At 42.6% G+C, this 21,085-nt stretch overlaps 1 protein-coding gene across 8 annotated transcripts in view; it reads left to right on the forward strand.

The window, feature by feature from the left end:
- The first annotated feature begins 11,401 nt into the window (after positions 1-11,401).
- Cpne1 (copine 1) overlaps positions 11,402-21,085 on the forward strand; it is a 41,464-nt gene continuing 31,780 nt past the window's right edge. For 3 of the 8 annotated variants that reach the window (XR_005976031.1, XM_041670141.1, XM_041670135.1), the window contains exons 1-2: positions 11,410-11,557; positions 19,058-19,139. The gene's annotated coding sequence lies outside the window, so the exon portion shown is untranslated. Of the gene's footprint in view, positions 11,558-12,939; positions 13,041-19,057; positions 19,140-21,085 lie in introns of those variants that run through there. The other 5 variants (XM_041670137.1, XM_041670132.1, XM_041670133.1 and 2 more) reach the window with 4 other exon arrangements.

A 21,085-nucleotide genomic window follows, 5' to 3' on the forward strand; every position in this document is an offset into this window, starting at 1 on the left:
AAACAAAAACCTCTTAGGAATTCCATGGTGCACTGAAGACCAGCAAACTCTTCTAGGACCTCCCTGAGACTCTAGCCCCAGACTGAGCCTGCTAATGTTAATCCCACCAATCGAGAATAAGACTACCACCACAGTTTGAAGCCAAATTGGATGCAAGTTTTAATTAAATACTGTCCAGATGGATGGACTCCACACCCAGGTTCATGGGAAATGGCCTGGAATCACAGTTTGTAGCAGCTTAAGGAGGAAAACCCATAATTCATTGCATTTCCCATCAGGTCCATTGCTGGGGCAAGCGGACATCCTGATATACCTTCATCCTGTGAACCTCCCGCCCACAGCAGACATCCTGATACACCTCCATCCTGTGAACCTCCTGCCCACACGTGATCGAGCACTTTGGTTTGCTTTTTTTTTTTTTTTTTTCGAGGCAGAGTTTCTCTGTGGCTTTGGAGCCTGTCCTGGAACTAGCTCTGTAGACCAGGCTGGTCTCGAACTCACAGAGATCCGCCGCCTGCCTCTGCCTCCCAAGTGCTGGGATTAAAGGCGTGCGCCACCATCGCCTGGCTGATCGAGCACTTTGGTGCAGATGGGTCAAGCAAACTTGTTTAGAGAAATGAAAAACACGGGGCGTGTTATCTCCCATAAACCACAGCCTCCAGCATTTCAGGCGTTATCTGTTCAGGGCCAGGGCCTTACAGATCAGAAGCATTTTATTTCATAAATCTCTTAGGCATAGTAATTAAAACTTAAAATGTAACTTTAGCTCTCACACTAAGGCATTCAGTTTCATGGATTCTTGGTCTTTCAGGGAGGTAGCATGAATTCTAGTTGGTCTTAATAATAAAAACCCAGGGGGGCTGGAGAGATGGCTCAGCGGTTAAGAGCATTGCCTGCTCTTCCAAAGGTCCTGAGTTCAATTCCCAGCAACCACATGGTGGCTCACAACCATCTGTAATGAGATCTGGTGCCCTCTTCTGGCCTTCACGCAAAAAGAATATTGTATACATAATAAATAAATAAATATTTAAAAAAAAAATAATAATAATAAAAACCCAGAGTCAGAATAGGGGTTAGTTAATGCTGAAGATGAGAGAAGCGGAGAGGCCAGCCACTAGAGAGTTCTTTTACCTCTACCAGTGTTCAGACCGAAGGGTCTCCAGCAAACCTCAGACTGCATCGGTCCCCACCAAGCCTCAGACTAGCCTGAGCTCCTGTCTCCTTCCACCTTCTGTCCCTCTCCACCCAACCATAGCACTCTCGTCTCCAACCCCCTAGTGCTGGAATTAAAGGCGTGTGATCCCAACTGCTGGGATCACCTTTGTGTGAGCTCTGTTTCTGTTTCAGACTGCTTCTATCTTGGGAAGCCCAGGGTGACCTTGAAATAACAGAGGTCCCTCAGGCTCTGGCTCTTGAGTGCTGGGATTAAAGGTGAGTGCCACTGCTTTTAGTCGGCCTTCTAATGGCTCAGCTCTGCACACTGATTTTCAGGCAAGCTTTATTTTTTTAAAACAGAAACAAAATATCACTACACAGAGAAAGAGCCATTACTGTACTAACAGGACCACAATCTGTAGGCCACTCTAATAAATCCCTTTTAATCTATACATGTTCATTCTATTAGTTCTGTTCCTTTATGAGAATGTTGCCTATTATAGAGACCTGTCTCAAAGCAAACAAGCAAATTAAACCTTTATAATAAACCTTTGTAGAGCATTTGGGCTCTGAGTTCAGTACTCAGTCCTGTAAACAAAAGAAAAAAAATCTCAAAAAACCAAAGGGGGAAAAAGTCTTTTTATTTTGATTTTAACTGGGACATGAAGGTATATATCTGTTTTCACAGTACTCAGAGGCAGAGGCTGACAATCTGATTTCAGTGCCAACCTGGTCTACAGAGCAAGTTCCAAGCCACCCAGGACTATGTGATGATACCTGTGATGCCCAGATCCACAAAGTCCCCCCAAAACCAACAAGGAGACCGAGTCCCGTATGCAAAAGCAAAGAGCCTTCATTTTATATAAGTTTGCAAACTCGGTTTCTCTGCATGTCCAATGTATTGGAATAACTGGAGAGCCCAGAGCTCAGTTAGAGTTGGGTTTTTTTTTGTTTGAAAACTTTTTTGTGTTTATTATTTTTTTATTTATTTATAGTAGTAAAGGTGAAGGTAAGGGATTTTTTTTTAATATTTATTTATTATGTATGCAGTGTTCTGCCTGTATGTCTGCCTGCAGGCCAGAAGAGGGCACCAGATCTCATCATGGGTGGTAGTGAGCCAACATAAGGTTACCGGGTACTGACCTCAGGACCTCGGGAAGAACAGCCACTGCTCTTAAGCGCTGAGCCATCTCTCCAGCCCCCGAGGTGAAGGATTTCTAAGGTTCAGGACCCCTGATTGGCTGACATTTGTCTAGGGGGTCCTGGTGAGTGTGTGCTGGAGGGTGATCCTATCTACAGCGGTTGGAATGCTAGGCATTTCCTTTGGATGATCTGTTCTTGGGTGGGGCTCAGGTAATCTTTAAGATCCTTCCTGCAACCAGGTTAAATTACTGTCTTACTCTGCCAGGTGATAATGTTTAGAAGTAAAGAACTTCCTTTGGGTGGTCTGTTTCTCTTTAGCTTATCATGGCTGGCTCCTACCATACCTTGTCTCAAAACAACAGCAACAGAAACAGCTGGGTTGTGGTTGGGCAAGCCTTTAATAAATACCAGCTATTGGGAAGCAAAGGCAGGCAGATGTCAGTGGGTTCAAACCCAGCTTGGTTTACAAATTGAATTCCAGGCCAGCCAGGGCTGCACAGTGAGTCTCTGTTTCAAACACCAAAATAAACTTCTTTGAAATTTTATATAAACCTATATGTGTGCATACAAGTGTGTGTGTGTCCCAGCACTCGGGAGGCAGAGGCAGGCGGATCTCTGTGAGTGTGTGTTTAGCTAAGGTTCACTTGTGGAGGTTTGAGGACAGTTGTTTGGTTTTTTTTTTTTGTTTTGTTTTTTTTGTTTTTTTTTTTTTTTTGGTTTTTCGAGACAGGGTTTCTCTGTAGCTTTGGTGCCTGTCCTGGAACTAGCTCTTGTAGACCAGGCTGTCCTCGAACTCCCAGAGATCCACCTGCCTCTGCCTCCCGAATGCAGGGATTAAAGGCGTGCGCCACCACCGCCCGGCATGAGGACAGTTTTGTATAGTCAGTTCCTCTGGGTTTTTGTGATTGAACTCAGATCAAGGCTTTACAGCTTGTGTTTTTTACCTGCTAAACCATCTCACTGGCCCTGGTTCACTATGTATTATGTATGTATGTATGTATGTATGTATGTGTGTATCTATGTATGTATATGTGTGTATGTATGTGTGTGTGTATGTGTGTATCTATGTATGTATGTATCCAGCTAGATTAAAGGTGTGCACTATTGAGAGGAAAAGTATCAGGGGGCTCAGGTTCCCCAAGACCAGGTTCTCAGACCAAAGGAGATTTATTTACCCCAGCAGGACAGAAGGCAGGGATAAGGAGATGAAGGAAGACAGAGAAGAGGAAGGGAACCAGGGAAAGGGACCAGAGGTATTTGTCCCAGTGGACAAGGGATTGCCTCTGGAAAGAGAGGAGACAGATGAGGCCCATAGGAAAATGGCAGTTTATTAAAGGTACAAGAGGAAATCCCATGTTAGGATGAGGTGTTTAATTTTTATTGGGCATGTTAATGAGGTGCGCCAAAGGGGGCTTTTGCTTGCTGGAATTCAATACTTTGTTAGCTGGATCTTGGTAGTCAGGGGTTGGCCAAATAAGGGAATGGACCTTGGGGGCTAGTTACTGGAAAGCAATCTAACAGTGTGTAGTGAGACAGAGGGAACTGGGAAGAAGGGCAAAGCCAGCCAGAGCGACATGCTTGAGTGAGCCAGTGTCCCTTCAGCCACTATGTCTGGCCCTGCTTTACGTCCTTTGGAGAGTGGTTGCTTCAAAATTTACTTGCATAGGAATCAACTCCATCTTCATGCTTGCAGACAAGCCCTTGACCAGTAGAATCATCCCCCACAACTCTCCTCTGTTTTGTGTGTGTGTGTGTGTGTGTGTATGTGTGTTTGTTTTGTTTTGTTTTTCGAGACAGGGTTTCTCTGTGGTTTTGGAGCCTGTCCTGGAACTAGCTCTGTAGACCAGGCTGGCCTCGAACTCACAGAGATCCACCTGTCTCTGCCTCCCAACTGCTGGGATTAAAGGCATGCGCCACCACCGCCCAGCTCTCCTCTGGTTTTTTTTTTCTTTTATTTTTTTTAAATATTTATTTATTTATTATGTATACAATATTCTGTCTATGTGTATCTCTGCAGGCCAGAAGAGGGCACCAGACCTTATTACAGATGGTTGTGAGCCACCATGTGGTTGCTGGGAATTGAACTCAGGACCTTTGGAAGAGCAGGCAATGCTTTTAACCTCTGAGCCATCTCTCCAGCCCCTCTCCTCTGGTTTTTAAAAGGAGATCTTGCTCTATAGATGAGGATGGCCTCCAAGGTGCAACAGTCCTCTTTCTTGGGCTTTTCCCACAAGCTTGATGACATGAGTTTAGCTCCCAGAACCCAAGTCAAAAAGCCAGTGTGGTGGCTTAAGCCTTTCACCCCAGCACTGCGGAAGAGGAAAGAATAGAATCCCTTTGGCTTACAGACCAGCCAAAAAAAACCAAACTGGCAAGCTCCTTCAGTGAACTGAGAGATTTGTCTTTAAAAATAAGGTAAAGAAGGACTAAGATACCTGATGCTAACTTCTGGCCTGCACACACATGAGCATATGCACACACACACACACACACACACACACACACACACACACACACGGTGTGGTGGGATATCTTAGTTGTAAAGTGACTACCTAATGCCTGAATCCCTATTCCCTTAGCATCTATAGCTATATATACTTTAAGTGAATAGTTAATCACCTGCTATAATCAAACTTGTAGTCATACTAGATATGTATTCAAGGTCAAACAAAGATATATTTTAGATAGACAGGTCATCTTCAAACACTTCAGAGATCTATAGAATATGGCATTTAATATCTTTTAATGACCTAGGCTCTTCTTTATTTCTTAAAAAATTATTAATTATACATGTTTTGCCTGCATGTATGCTGCAGGCCAGAGGAGGCCACCAGATCTCATCACAGGTGGTTGTGAGCCACCATGTGGTTGCTGGGAATTGAACTCAAGACCTCAGGAAGAGCAGCCAGTACTCTTAACCTCTGAGCCATCTCTCCAGCTCCCTAAATTGTTGTTGTTGTTCTTCCTTCTTCTTCTTCCTTTTATTTGTTTATTTGTTTTTCTTTCTTTCTTTTTTTTTTTTTTTTTTTTTTTTTTTTTTGGTTTTTCGAGACAGGGTTTCTCTGTAGCTTTGGAGAGCCTGTCCTGGAACTAACTCTTGTAGATCAGGCTGGCTTCAAACTCACAGAGATCCATCTGCCTCTGCCTCCTTAGTGCTGGGATTAAAGGCGTGTGCCGCCTGGCCAGGTTCTTTTTTTTTTTTTTTTTTTTTTTTTTTTGGTTTTTCGAGACAGGGTTTCTCTGTGGTTTTGGAGCCTGTCCTGGAACTAGCTCTGTAGACCAGGCTGGCCTCGAACTCACAGAGATCCACCTGTCTCTGCCTCCCAAGTGCTGGGATTAAAGGCGTGCGCCACCACCGCCTGGTTTAGGTTCTTATTTTTTATGACAATAAGACCCGTCTGCTCCTGCCAGCACCAATCTACTTCAGAGAAGAAAATAGGCATTGAAGAAAATCTGCATGACGTTTACTTTCTTTGTAGCAATAGTAAGCCACTGGGCAAGAAAATGCCCCAGCCTCAACTGCTAGTAGTATGCTGTCCTGCCGGGTGGTGGAGCACGCTTTTAATCCAGGAAGAGACAGGCAGATCTCTGTGAGTTCAAGGCCAGCCTGGTCTAGAAGAACTAGTTCCAGGACAGGACAGGCTCTAAAGCTACAGAGAAAGCCTATCTCGAAAAACAAACAAACAAAAGCCCCCCAAAACCAGTATGCTGTCCTAGTTTGACAAGCAGGACACAAAACATCCTGCTTTACAGAAAAGTCCGTCAGATATTCTGGGCCTGTAGGCCGGAGATGGATGCCCCAATGTTACAGAGGAACTTTTGGGTGACTGTCCAGGCAGTCAGTCAGTACTCACATTTTTGGAAGTTGCTTGTTTGCACTTCCTGCTCGCTCACTTAATATTATTTCCTTCCTGGGTCTCCAAGGGAGTTGAAGATTAGATAGTACTCACACTTGTTGCCATGGACACTGGACGTTGCATGCCTTTAATTATGGTGGTGCCCGCCTTTTATCGCAACTCTAGAGAGGATTATAAAACAGGAGGAAACAGCCCTCAACACACAATCTCATTCTAAGATTCCTGGAGGCAGGATCGCCATTTTGGACTGAGGTGGAGGTAAGAGCCAGTGGCTGGCTACTTTGTTTTTCGGATCTTCAGGTTGAACCCCGATTTCTTTCTCTGAGTTTTTATTACTTGTGCTTTATTGCACACACGTAAATATACATGCATATATATATATATATATATATATATATATATATATATTTTGGTTTTATCGAGACAGGTTTTCTCTGTGGCTTTGGAGCCTGTCCTGGAACTCGCTCTGTAGTCCAGCCTGGCCTCGAACTCACAGAGGTCCGCCTGCCTCTGCCTCCCGAGTGCTGGGATTATTTATTTATTTATTTATTTTGGTTTTTCGAGACAGGGTTTCTCTGTGGTTTTGGAGCCTGTCCTGGAACTAGCTCTTGTAGACCAGGCTGGTCTCGAACTCACAGAGATCCGCCTGCCTCTGCCTCCCGAGTGCTGGGATTAAAGGCGTGCGCCACGCCACCACCGCCTGGCAAAACACATCTTTAATCTTAGTACTCACACTTGTTGCCATGGACACTGGACGTTGCATGCCTTTAATCATGGTGGTGAACGCCTTTTATCGCAACTCTAGAGAGGATTATAAAACAGGAGGAAACAGCCCTCAACACACAATCTCATCCTAAGATTCCTGGAGGCAGGATCGACATTTTGGACTGAGGTGGAGGTAAGAGCCAGTGGCTGGCTACTTTGTTTTTCGGATCTTCAGGTTGAACCCCGATTTCTTTCTCTGAGTTTTTATTACTTGTGCTTCATTGCACACACGTAAATATATATATATATATATTTATATATATAAATATATATATATAAATATATATATATATTTATATATATATTGGTTTTATCGAGACAGGTTTTCTCTGTGGCTTTGGAGCCTGTCCTGGAACTAGCTCTGTAGACTGGTCTCGAACTCACAGAGATCCACCTGCCTCTGCCTCCCAACTGCTGGGATTAAAGGAGTGAGCCACCACCGCCCGGCTATATTTAAAGGCTGGGTTTTGTTTCATTTTCTTTATTTTTGACGCAGGTCTGGCTGACCTGGAAGTTGCTATGTAGACCAAGCCTCTGCCCCCCTGAGTGGTGAGTTTGGTATAAACATGCACATATACATATGCATATGGAATGTGCAGGTTTATAGGTTTTATAATGCAGCTCTTATTTCAGTTTGCCAGTATAGGCACGTTATGCCTAACAGTTGATGGGGTTGTGAGAATTTGGACTCGGAGTTTTGTTTGTTTATTTGTTTGTTTTGTGTTTTGAGTTTCTCTGTGTAGCTCTGGCTATTCTGTTTTTTTTTCTTTTTAATTTATTTATTTATTAAAGATTTCTGCCTCCTCCCCGCTACCGCCTCCCATTTCCCTCTCCCTTCCCTGATCAAGTCCCCCTGCCTCATCAGCCCAAAGAGCAATCAGGGTTCCCTGACCTGTGGGAAGTGCAAGGACCACCCACCTCCATCCAGGTCTAGTAAGGTGAGCATCCAAACTGCCTAGGCTCTCGCAAAGCCAGTACGTGCAGTAGGATCAAAAACCCATTTAATTCCAGCACTTGGGAGGCAGAGGCAGGCAGATCTCTGTGAGTTCAAGACCAGCCTGGTCTACAAGAGCTAGTTCCAGGACAGACTCCAAAACCACAGAGAAACCCTGTCTCGAAAAACCAAACAAACAAACAAAAACAAACAAACAAAAAACCCATTGCCATTGTTCTTGAGTTCTCAGTAGTCCTCAGCTCTGGCTATTCTGAAACTCACTATGTAGACTGGGCAGGCCTCTGCCTCCTAAGTACTGGGATTAAAGCGTGGTGTGCCTACACCACCCAATTTAGGCTCGGATTTTGTTAGTAAATTGATGTTTCTCTTTCTGAGTGAAGACCAGATCCAAGACAGAGAGATTTTCATTAGTGTGCAGAATACACGGCTGAGAATATAGCTCTGGCAGAATTTAGCACATGAAACCCAGTTCTTTTCATTTTTTTCAAAGATTTATTTATTTTGTTTACAGTGTATGTATAATACACTTCATTTTTTAAAGATGTATTTATTTGTTATGTATACAGTGTTCTGCCTACATGCATGCCTCCAGGCCAGAAGAGGGCACCAAATCTCATTACAGATGGTTGTGAGATGGCATGAGGTTTCTAGGAATTGAACTCAGAACCTTTGGAAAATCAGGCAGTGCCATCTGAGCCATCTCTCCAGCCTCCAGTCCCTAGTTTTTAAAGAAAAGATACAAAGTACAAAGTTGGGTTTGTCGATACAGGCCTTAACCCTAACACTTGGGAGTTCGAGGAAAAGGAATCAGAAATCCAAGGACATCTTTGACTGCATAGTTCCAGGCCAGCCTGAAAGGCAGGAGATCCTGTGTCAAAAGAATTCAACACCCCACCCCAAAAAAGAAGAAAAAAAAAAAAACACAGGGTACAGTTAGGGAGAAGGGAGGTGAGTGATGAGGGTTGATGAGGACTAGGTCTATAGTAATCCAAGAAGAGGGTTTGTTTTTTTTTCTGTAACCAAATAATATTAAGATATATTTTATGGGGGGTTGGAGAAATGGCTCAGTGGTTAAGAACATTGGCTGCTCTTCCAGAGTACCCAGGTTCTGTTCCCAGCCCCCACATGGCAGCTCACAACTATTAGTAACACCAGTTCCAGGGATCTTCACACAGGTATACATTCAGGCAAAAACACCAATCAATGCATATAAAAATAAAAAAATTAAATTATTTTTAAAAAAGATGTATTTTATGGATAAATTAAACAAAGATTCCAGAACTGAAATTTCATTCAATTTTGTTTGTTTTGAAGCAAGGTCTCATGTAGCCCAGGATGGCCTCAGACTTCCTGTGCAATGGATGACAGTCATGAGAAAGAAAAGTGTTAAGTTTTCACTTTGTTTAGTGTGTGCGCACTTGTGTGTGCACCTTCCCGCCACAGTACATGTGCGTCAGTCAGAGGACAGCTAAAAGGAATTGCTTCTCCCTCCACATGGTTCCTAGAGATTAAACTCTGGTCATCAGCCTTTGCAGCAGGAGTGTCTCACCAGTTCTCCTGCCTCACCTCCTAGTGATGGAGTCACAGGGGAGCACCACTACATCTAGTTATTTGGTGCCTGTGGCAAACCTAGAGCTTTGTGCATGCTAGTCATGCATGCTGCCATCTGCTAGATCCCCAGCCCTAGAAAAGAAAATCTTTTTTTTTTTTGTTGTTTTTTTGTTTTTTGTTTTTTTTTGAGACAGGGTTTCTCTGTAGCTTTGGAACCTGTCTTGGAACTAGTTCGTGTAGACCAGGCTGGCCTTGAACTCACAGACGTCTGCCAGCCTCTGCCTTCCAAGTGCTGGGATTAAAGGCGTGAGTCACCACTGCCCGGCTAGAAAAATCTTAATACACACCCCTGGCACTCCCTTTGTAGATTAGGATGGCATTGAATTTACAGACACCTGCCTGCCTCTGCCTCTGAAGCGCCGTGATTAAGGGCATGAGCCACCACACCTAGCATATATATATATATATATATATATATATATATATATATATTCTTGAGACAGGGTCTGGGGCAGCCCAGGACTACCTGTATAATCAAATCACTGGGGATTATCTGGGCCACCATAGTAAAAAAAAAAAATTTTGAAATATTTTTTTTTTGTTTTTGTTTTTCGAGAAAGGGTTTTTCTGTGTAATACCCCTGACTGTCCTGGTACTCTTTGTAGATCAGGCTGGCCTTGAATTCATAGTGATCCTGCCTCTGTCTCCTAAGTGCTGTGATTCAGAGTGAGTGTCACCATGCTTGGTGGTTGAAATAATTTTTTAAAAATTTGTTATATTTATTTATTTATGTATACAATGTTGTGTCTGCATGTATTCCTGCAGGCTAAAAGAGGACGGTTGTGAGCCACCATGTGGTTGCTGAGAATTGAACTCAAGACCTCTGGAAGAGCAGCCAGTGCTCTCAACCACTGAGCCATCTCTCCAGCCCTTGAAATAATTTTTAACTTCTTTTATTTTATTTTATTTTATTTATTTATTTATTTTTTTGTTTTTCGAGACAGGGTTTCTCTGTGGTTTTGGAGCCTGTCCTGGAACTAGCTCTTGTAGACCAGGCTGGTCTCGAACTCACAAAGATCCACCTGCCTCTGCCTCCTGAATGCTGGGATTAAAGGCGTGCGCCACCACCGCCCGGCTCTTAACTTCTTTTTAGATTTATTTTTTTTCTTTCTTTTTTTTTTATTGAGAAAAGGAGAAAAAAAAAAAAACAAGTTTCCACCTCCTCCCAGCCTCCCATTTCCCTCCCCCTCCTCCCACCCTACGCCCCCTCTTCCCACCCTTCTCCCCCTCCCCCCACTCCTAGATTTATTTTATTTTTGTTAATGTCTGTGTGAGAAGGCATGTGCACAGGAGTGCAGGAGCCCTGGGAGTCAGAGGAAGGCCTCAGATCTTCAGTGCCTGGAGTTATAGGTGGTTGTGAGCTTCCCAATGTCCTCTGGAAGAGCAATAAGAGCGCTCTTTTTCTTTTAAATTATTTTTTATAGTTCATTTAACTTTTTATTATTTTATGTGCATTGGTGTGAGGGTGTCAGATCCCCTGGAACTGAATCTTCAGACAGTTGTGAGCTGCCATGTGGGTGCACTGGGCCTTCTCTCCTGCCCCAAGGCCTAATATTTTCAATAGTTTTTTAAAAAAAAAAAGGATCAAGCTTTTGTCGCAGAGTCCCTAATCAAAGTTACAATATTGGTCCGTTTAATCCAAGACAGTTCTGCAATGTAGGCACTGTTCCGCTCCTTTCACAATGCTCAAAAAACTAAGGCAGTCTGCACAAAGCCCTGCAAAGAACCTTAAACACTAGCTTCAGGGCTGGCTAGGGAGCAAACGCCACCAGCACCAGAGATTAAAAGACCCCCTTCATCACAACAACCTGCAGCGTCCGAGGTTTCCCCTACCCCCCCCCCACCTCAGCGCGCCTGCGTCTCCCACCGTGACGTCGGCGGCGCCCCGCCCCCTCCTGGAACGCGGAGTCGCCGAGCGGGCGGGCGGCCATTTTGTGAGGCGGCATCGGAGGTGCTTGGCTGCAGTGGGCTCCGGGAAGCCGTTCGGGCTGGGGCTATCGGCCGCGGGGCTGAGGCACTCGCACGGGGGGTAACTCGGGTCTGGGTTCTGGTGCCGCGCAAGCTCTCCCCGGTAAGACTCCCGCAGCCCCGGAACGGGCGGGGCTGTGCGGGGCTCGAGCCGCCTCCTTGGTGCCCCGGGGCGGGGCCTTCCCAGGCCTCGGAGCCCGCGGCCGCGAGCGCCCTACACAAAGGGGTCTCTCCGAGGCTGCGGGGGTCCTGGGGTGCCGCTCACACTCTGTGGCCTCCGAGGATGCGAGAGGTGGAGCCGGCGTGCCGAAGTGGGGACGAGGCGGTAGCGGGGACGCCCCGGTGGTCTTGAGGGCAATCGGCCAGCCCTGGGTGGCCCCGTGGCCTGCGACCCGGGCGAGGGGGGGGGGTTGCGATGATAACGCCTGCAGGCAGGATGGGGAAGGTTTCCTGGGCTTCAGACGGGGCCGAGGTTTCTCCCACCTCTGCCCCGAAGTAAAGAGTTTTCAGTGGCCTAAGGTCAGCAAAAGGGAACTACGTTAGGGTCACCTAAGGGGGAAGCTCTCCTGGAAGGCCGGGAACCGGTCACTTTCAGGACTTGAAGGTGCAGGGGCTTGCAGCGAAGTGCTTCCTACGTCCAGCGCTGAGGAGGGGCCTCCTAGGGAGTGTAGGGGATTCTGGAGCCTCTCTGTAGCTAAGGAGGAGGTGGGGAAGCCATGAGAGTTGTAGCAAGCATGGCAGGTCCTTGGTCCCTAAATAGGGAAGGGGCTGTTACCTGCTGCACCTTCCCTGCACCTTTGGGGAGGAGCCACAGGGAGGAGGGAGGGTGGCTGCCGTAGCTGTCTGAAGGTTGGTGGCGCTAGTTTGCAGCCGCGTCAAGTAGGTGGGGAAGGCCTTTAGGAGGTGCAGGTTAGTGATGGGGGAGGGATAGAGTAAGGTAGCGGGTTTGGGTGCCCGTTGGTAAGCGAGTGGGCTCGTGTGTGCATTTTATAGTGAAAAATTTGAAGGACTCCCGTGTGGTCTACTCAGGGTTAATTCGGTGCAAAAGACTCATTCATTCTGGTAGAAAGTGTAGAGAATTCCAGGCTGTGTTGCAGCATTCTGGGTCCTAAAGCCTTCTTGACGCCTAGAGTCGGAGATGGCTGTGTGCAGTTGGCAGGAATCGTCTTATGGTCTTTAAGTTGATGCCAGTCTTCACAACCTGGCGGGAAAAACTAGGATTGGCAACTGAAGGGAGAGATTGAGTGGATTTTCTTCAGGCTTCTTGGATAAGTGTGAAATGTAATTTTTGGTGAACCTCAGTCTTAAAAAATAAAAATTGTTCGAGACCTTGGTAACCAGCGTATACTGCAAGTGTTAAAGAGCATTTGCAGTTGGAAAAATTCTACGAAAATATTTATTAAAATTAATAGAAATATAAAACTGATGTACTTGTTTTTGAAATTTGTAACTTTTGTCGAGATGGAGACTTTTGGATTTGGTGGAAAGTGGTTGTGTCTGGACATCTTTCTAAGGATATTAAAAGTTGGAAGAACTGTTCACATAACTATCTTAATGCAATTTTTGAAGGAAATGTTTGTATTTAGGTGAGTTCACAAGGCTTAGTGTGTATTGGGTAGTTTATCAAAATGTTTTGCATTTTTATATCACCTTATACTTGATTAAATGTTGGTCACTCTGGGTTTGTAATGCATAATTTCAATTTTATGTTCAAATTCGTCAGGTGAATATGTGATGCTTTAGAAACCACTGGTTATTGTTCTAGGCTATTAGCAATACACTCTAGGCTTCTTTTACTCTTTTGTGACATGTTGAATGTTTTGATCGACTGCATATTGAAAGTTTTTGACTTCTTGGTTACTATTTTTAGGTATAAAACTTCATTTTTATACTTGTACATTATACCGTGGGTCAGATACTAGAATCCAGTGCCAGCATTGATACAGTCTTACTCCAGTTTGCAGAAAGCCACGCCACTGTTTGATTTGTGGAAATTTGATTGTTTTTTGTTTGTTCCTCATTGGAGATAGAATCTTGTTAGGTAGCTTAGGCTGACATTGAACTGTTAAGCGTCTGGATTCACTGGGATAGTAGTTGGCTGGCAATATTTAGTTTGAGTAAATGCTTTCTTCTGAAAATGTTGTTAGTAATTGATTACACAATGTATACTTTTTGATATCTCTCCCTAAAAATGCAGTGTCCAGTTTAAAATCTAACTCATAGCATACTTTTAACTTTTAGTTTAATTGTATGGGTGTTTTGCCTACATGTATGTCTTACGTTTCATGTTCATGCCTGCTGAACTCAGGCTATAAGAGCTCGTGTCAGATCCCCTGGAACTGGAGTTATAGATGGTTGCTGGGAATTGAACATAGGTCCTCTGGAAAAGCAGCCTGTTTGGTCTCACCAGGCCTAGTCTACTTATTTATTCTTAATGAATAAAACTCATAAAAATGAATGCTTGCTTAAAGTCTTAGGTTAGAGACTACCCAGAAAAAAGAATTTCACTTGTAGTTCTAGTGGTTTCACTACCAACCACCTGTGTACCCTTTGGTTTGCTGAATTTTAAGTTTAAAGTCACAGTGAAAGTAGATGTAGTTAGTTAGGCTAGAAGCAATATTTTTGTTTTGAAATATAAATGAATTAAAAAGGACATTTTTTGTTGGTATCAATAATAACAATATTAAAATCTCTTTGGTAGGAGGGGCATCTTATTTCAAATGTCTTGATTTACTGCCTCTGAGTACTAGATAGGACGTTCATGTGAAAATTTAGTATTATACATTTTTATCAGTGTCAGAAAATTATATAATAAGAATGGTCTCAGGATCAACAGTGTGTTTTATTTGGTGATGGGGACAAACTCCAGGGGTTGAAGTGTGGTTTCATGGAGTCTATGATAACATTGTGCCCATTGTAATAGAAACTTTGTTGCTGGTCTCTGAGGTGAATAATTCAGGGGTTATTGGGATTTTTCTTTCTTTTGGATCTTAAGTATGTAGCTCTGCTTTACCCTGATTCCTGTGAAGAGTGATGCCTGATGAAGAGTGGAAAAGCTGTAGTTTTAGTGTATTATACCTTTATAAACTTTTAGTTTATATCTTAGTAATGGAAAGGTTTGTTGATGGACATTTTGCCTTGAAGTTTCAAATAATTGGCATAGTTGGTAAATAAAGTTTATTTCGTCAAGCCGGGCAGTGATGGCACATGTCTTTAATCCCAGCCCTTGGGAGGCAGAAGCAGGTGGATATCTGTGAGTTCGAGGCCAGCCCAGTCTACAAGAGCTAGTTCCAGGACAGGTACCAAAGCTACAGAGAAACCTTTCTCTGGGAAAAAAAAAGGTTTATCTTGTCGTAATATGCAAATGCTTATATTTATGTTTGTATCTGGTATCTGCTGTATTGAAGCAACATCTGTTAGGAAATGAAGTGAAAAATACACTAAACAAGCTTGTTTTAGGTCTTTTAAACTATGTCAACGAATCATTGGCAAACTGGGGTCATTTTTCTTTTGGCCTGTCCCTATACTTTATATAAAAATGTGTATATTTATAAGAGTCCCTCTGTGTAGTCCAGACCAACCTCAAACTCTCAGTCTTTTCCATCTCCTAAGTGCTAACATTGCATGTGCACATTGTCTAGCTACGATACCTATTTTTTTTTTTTTTTTATCTTTTTTGAGACAGGGTCACACTGTATGGCCCTGGCTGTCCTCTGGAACAACTTCTATAGACAAGGCTGGCTTCGAACTCTAGACATCTACCTGGCTCTGTCTTCGAGCTTTGGGATCAAAGGCACATACCGCCACATATGGTCTGATACTTTTTTTTGCATAAAAATTAAAATTCATGTGCTTCCAAAGTTTACCAGAGCTTTGGGTGAGTGGGAAAAGTTTTTTTTTTTAGTTTGATCTTGTGTTCAATTAGGCACTAGCTGACATTTTAGCACATAGGAATAAGCAGACTCTTAGAAAACAGTGCTACCTCTGTTGTTTGTGGTCTTTGGGTTGGAGAGATAGTTCAGCAGTATATATATATATATATATATATATATATATATATATATATATTTCCAGAAGACCAGGGTCAATTCCCAGAACTTAAATGGTAGCCCAGAGCCATATGTACCACCAGTTCCAGAGGATATGGCACCCTCTTCTGGCCTCTGCCAGTATTTTGCGCGTGTGATATAGGTATGTCTATACACATAAAATAATAGAAATAGTTTTTTGAACTGATAAATATAACAGGTCTTTACAAAGTGAGTTGAAACAAAAGTGCCACAGTTTTCAGTTTCCAGTTGCCTTACTTGTGAATAACAAGCTGTGATTAAAAAAGGTTCTGCAGTTTGTTATTTAGTCCTGATGTGTGGGTGGTGTGGCACACACCTTTCATCCCAGCACTCGGGAAAGGCAGCCTGGTCTATAAAGTGAGTTCCAGGACTGAAAAAAAAAACTGAAAGCCCTGATGTGTATAATTCTCCTTGGTATAGGGATGCTTCCGATAGTGTGGAATTTGGATTACACAAATTGAACTACATATTTGCTGAGATCAGATGGGCTTTCAACATTTCTTGATGTAATAAGAATTTTCCTTATTAAATTCTTGGAACCTTGTAGATATAGGGCGTTCCCTTTGGGTGTAGCTGGCTGACCTAAATTTATCCTTCTCTGGGTAGACATGGGATGTCTTGTGTCTGAAAGGGAAAAAAAAAAACATTAGAAACCTCAGTTCCCTACTATGTGGAAGATATGCCCTAGGCCCATACCTTGTGCTTTGTTCCTATTCTCCCCCCCCTTTTTTTTTTGGTTTTTCGAGTCAGGGTCTCTCTGTGGTTTTGGAGCCTGTCCTGGAACTAGCTCTTGTAGACCAGGCTGGTCTCGAACTCACAGAGATCCTCCTGCCTCTGCCTCCCAAGTGCTGGGATTAAAGGCGTGCGCCACCTCCCCCCCTTTTTTTTTGAGACAGGATTCTCATTATATCGTGCTGGACTTGAATTTCCTATGCAGTCTATGCTGGCTTTGAACTCAGGATCCTAGCACTCTGTGAGCAGAGACAGGTGGATCTCTGTTTGAGGCCATCCTGGTCTACAGAGCGAGTTCCAGGACATGCTCCACAGCTACAAAGAGAAACCCTGTTTCCAAACCTCCCCCCCCAAAAAAAATTTTTTTTTAATTTGTTTTATTTTTGGTGATAAAAATTACTAGTATGGCTTACTTGTTCTCAAATAATTTAGCGGTATCATTCAGATAAGTAGTTTTGGTAATCTTAGTGTGAGAGAGTGGGTAGGTTTTCTTATTCTCTGAAGTTAAAGATGGCTCTTTGAAACTGTGGTTCAGTGTATAAATCTGGAAGCATGAGGATCCTAGAGTTCATGTAAAGAGAAAAGAGGTAGTGACATCTGTCACTGCAATGCTCCTATGGGGAGATGGGAGGTAGAGACAGTCCTGGGAAGTTCACGGACCAGCTAGTCTGAAGTATTACAGCTGAAAAAAAAAAAAAGCCATTTCTCAAGGTGGAAGGCAAGTACTGAAACCCAAGATCTTCTGACATCCCCCAAACAGGGTTTCTCTGTGTAGCCCTGGCTGTCCTGGAACTAACTCACTCTGTAGACCAGGCTGGCCTCGAACCAGGAGATCCACTTGCCTCTGCCTCCCAAGCGCTGGGATTAAAGGCGTGCACCGCCACCGCCCCGCAGATTTTTTTTTTTAATCACTATTTAAAAAAAATGGTGCACATGCTTTATAATTCCAGCATGGGCTACAGGGTGAGACCTTTCCCCAAAACAAACTTTCAGTGGGTCTTGGTGGCACATACCTGTAATCTAGCACTTGAGTGGAGACAGGAGGATCAGCTACTTACTGAGTTTGAGACTAGGTTGAAGTAACTGAGACTTGTTCCCAGAACAAAATGAATTAGTGTATTTGAGCCAGAAGGATCACCAGCCTGATTTTAAAAAGTAAAATAAAATAATAGGGCTGATAAAATGACTCAATTTATATCCAAACCTGATAATCTGAGTTCCAGACCTGGGGCCCACATGGTAGAAGGTGAAAACCAATTTTCAGAGTTGTGTAATTTTCACATGCATTCTGTGGCATGCACACATGTGCACACACATTACATGCATACTTACATACAGTAAATTGAGAAATTTGAAATAAAACATTGAACTGAGGATAGAGCTCAGGGTAAAGGGCTTGCCTAAAATATATTAGGTTTTATTCAGTCGAGGACTACTTTCACCCTCTCCCCTCCAAAAAAGATTAATTAAAATATATTTTAAATGATCTTTTAAATATAATTAGGGGGCTGAAGAGAGGGCTCAGCAGTGGCTCCTCTTCTAGAGGATCTGGGTTTGATTTCCAGCACCCAAATAGCGGATTATAGCTGTATGTAGCACCAGTCTCGGAACCTGAAGCCTTCTTCTGGCCTCTAGGTGCCAGGTGTGCACATGGTGCACATACATAAATATATAAGTACAGCCATACACAAAAACATTGAATTAAAAAAATACAGTCAATTGGTTGTATGTATTGCTTGTGAATTGTTAGTAGCTTCACTAGTTTGGAAAAAATTATTCTGAAAGATAAGTACCCTTCTACCCTGTCTGTGCTTTGGAAAATATTATTGTATTACTATATACTATGACATTTGCTGGAGAAATATTTTTGAGACGGAGTTGCTGTTGGCTTAGGTTGCACTTATAACTCAGTATGTAGCCCAGGTTAGTCTCAAACTTAGTAGTGTTTTAGTCCTGCCTCCTGATGCTGAGGTTACAGATATGCTTTAGACAATTTTTTTTTTTTTTTTTTTTTTTTTTGGTTTTTCCAGACAGGGTTTCTCTGTGGTTTGGAGCCTGTCCTGGAACTAGCTCTTGTAGACCAGGCTAGTCTCGAACTCACAGAGATCTGCCTGCCTCTGCCTCCCAAGTGCTGGGATTAAAGGCGTGTGCCACCACCGCCCGGCTTTTAGACAATTTTTTAAACAAGCTTTTTTGGAATTATTTTGAAAGAAATCTCATGTGTTGAATATAGTGGAATCAGTGCTCAGAGACAGAACTTCTATTTCAGTTGTATTGTGATCTGTGATATTTTGATGCAAAGGTAATACATTTGAAAGCGTAATTGCAGTGGTTTCTGTGAGTATCCCCGACCTGATGACAGTTTGTCCAGGAATTGCTCTATGTAAATTTGCTTTTTCATTAGACATTTGATGAAAACTTAGGAAAATAAGTTGAGGTTGAATATAATAATAGACTTATGGAATTTTCTGAATTATAAACATTAAGTGATTAAAAGCAATTACCATTCGAAGCTGAGCTTTAGTACTATTTTTATATTTATTTATTTTTGGCTATATGGCATATTCTTTGTATAAATACCTGATGGCATAGTCTTGATAGAATGGTTCTCAGACTTGAAAGCAGTATCACGTTAAACATGTGTGGGTCTTTGGTATCTCTCTTAAAAAAAACCTATATATTCTTAAGCAGTACTCCGCTGGTTTCATACTTAACTCTCTTTCATAATGTACAGTTCAGTGTGGCCTGTGCGTGTTTTGTTTCCTGCATTGATTTTTGCCTCCATTTATTCTCTATTGCAGTCTAAAAGTTGGTTTTAATTGGTTGCCCACAGGATTGACTTGGCCTCTACTTCTTAAGAAAATACATCTCTTGTTTTACAAGGTAAGAGATTTTGAATAGGCTTATTTTTATACAAAATAAAATGAGATATCTTATCAAGAAATAAGAAAGAAGATGTAGTAACCTGTGTGCTTGTATGTATATGTGTATGTGTGTTTACTTAGAAGCATATCTGGGGGAGAGGGTGGAATGAGTATTTATTTCCTCTGAGAGTCTGTTTTATTTACATGGATGCATTTCTTATTACTAGACAGTAAGCTTCGTGCCCTCCTCTGTAGCATTATAGATGGATGGTAAATACAGTGCTTCTTGGTATGGTTATTAATATTCCCTAGAAATACAGGTATAGATGTTAGGTGATAGTTTACAGAGTATGAATTTTAAAGCTTATAATTGAATTTAATTTTTTTTTATTTATTCTTTTTTTTTTGAGACAGGGTTTCTCTGTGGTTTTGGAGCCTGTCCTGGAACTAGCTCTGTAGACCAGGCTGGTCTCGAACTCACAGAGGTCCGCCTGCCTCTGCCTCCCGAGCCAGGCCGAATTTAACTTAACTTTTTGTTGAAGGGAACAAGCTAGACTCAAGTTCAGGTTAAGGTTTCCTATCATGCAGATACTTAGTAGCAGAGTAGCAGATGCCCCTTCATGCTTTTCAGAACCTAACAATGTTTCTTGTCAGATAGCTTTAGGAGCAAGTCTTGTACTCTGCTTGGTTTGATTCTCCAGCCCCTTTTCCAGTTGGCAATTTTAGGCAGGTTATTAATAATTGAAATGTTTTTGTGGATGCATTGTACCGAAGACTTAATTAACTTAATATGGCTTAAAAATTTACTGTGAATGTCATTTAGGCTTGTGTTTAATCTGTGTTCTTGGGACCATTTGAAGTTCTCATCTGCCGGGCGGTGGTGGCGCACGCCTTTAATCCCAGCACTCGGGAGGCAGAGGCAGGCGGATCTCTGTGAGTTCGAGACCAGCCTGGTCTACAGAGCTAGTTCCAGGACAGGTTCCAAAGCCACAGAGAAACCCTGTCTCGAAAAACCAAAAAAAAAAAAAAATAAAATAAAGTTCTCATCTTATTCTTTAATTGCAAACTAAAGTATCTGTTTCTCAGGTTTTGAATACCTGACTTCTGTATGATGTTTTCCCCATAGAAAGTGGTGGAACATTTTATTTTGAAATTAAACAGAGTCCCATCACAATTTGCACTTAAATGTTTCATACTCAATAAGAAATGTAAACTTGGGCTGGAGAGATGGCTCAGTGGTTAAGAGCATTGCCTGCTCTTCCAAAGGTCCTGAGTTCAATTCCCGGCAACCACATGGTGGCTCACAACCATCTGTAATGAGGTCTGGTGCCCTCTTCTGGCCTGCAGACATACACACAGACAGAATATTGTATGCATAATAAATAAATAAATATAAAAAAAAAAAAGAAAAAAAAAGAAATGTAAACTTGTCTCAGTTATTTGGAAATGGTCTGATAAACTTTCATATTACCTACTAAATAGATAATTGAGAAAGTCTATTGGTGATATTTATTTCTTTTTTAGTTGTGTGTGTGCTTGCGTGTGCTGGTGCTTGCAGTGACACATATGGGTCAGTCAGTTGTCCCTTTCTACCATGTAGATCCCAGGGATTAAATTCAGGTTTTTTCTACCTGAGCCATCTTACCAGCCCTCTTGTTAACTCTTGAGGTCCATACCTGAAAAACTTTACTCACCACACCCGTTTTCAGTGCTTTCTGATGGTCTCATAGAATATTTTCTCTCTGCTAGTCTATCATTCTTGATTAAATTTGAAGATTGCTTTTTATCTTTGTATAATTGTGTGAGAACTAGGGGAATAAGTCAGTTTGGTGAAGTATTTGCTTAGCAAGCACAACTTGGCTAAATTCCCTGTATCACTTAAACTGGGTATTAGGTAGCACATCTCAGCACTGAGGAGATGAAGGTAGGAGCATCCAGAAGTTCAGGGTCATCTGTTTATACAGC

Source organism: Microtus oregoni, unplaced genomic scaffold, assembly GCF_018167655.1.
Source record: "Microtus oregoni isolate MIOR12 unplaced genomic scaffold, Mior012 000020F_ref0000438, whole genome shotgun sequence".
Classification (NCBI taxonomy): Eukaryota; Metazoa; Chordata; class Mammalia; order Rodentia; family Cricetidae; genus Microtus; species Microtus oregoni.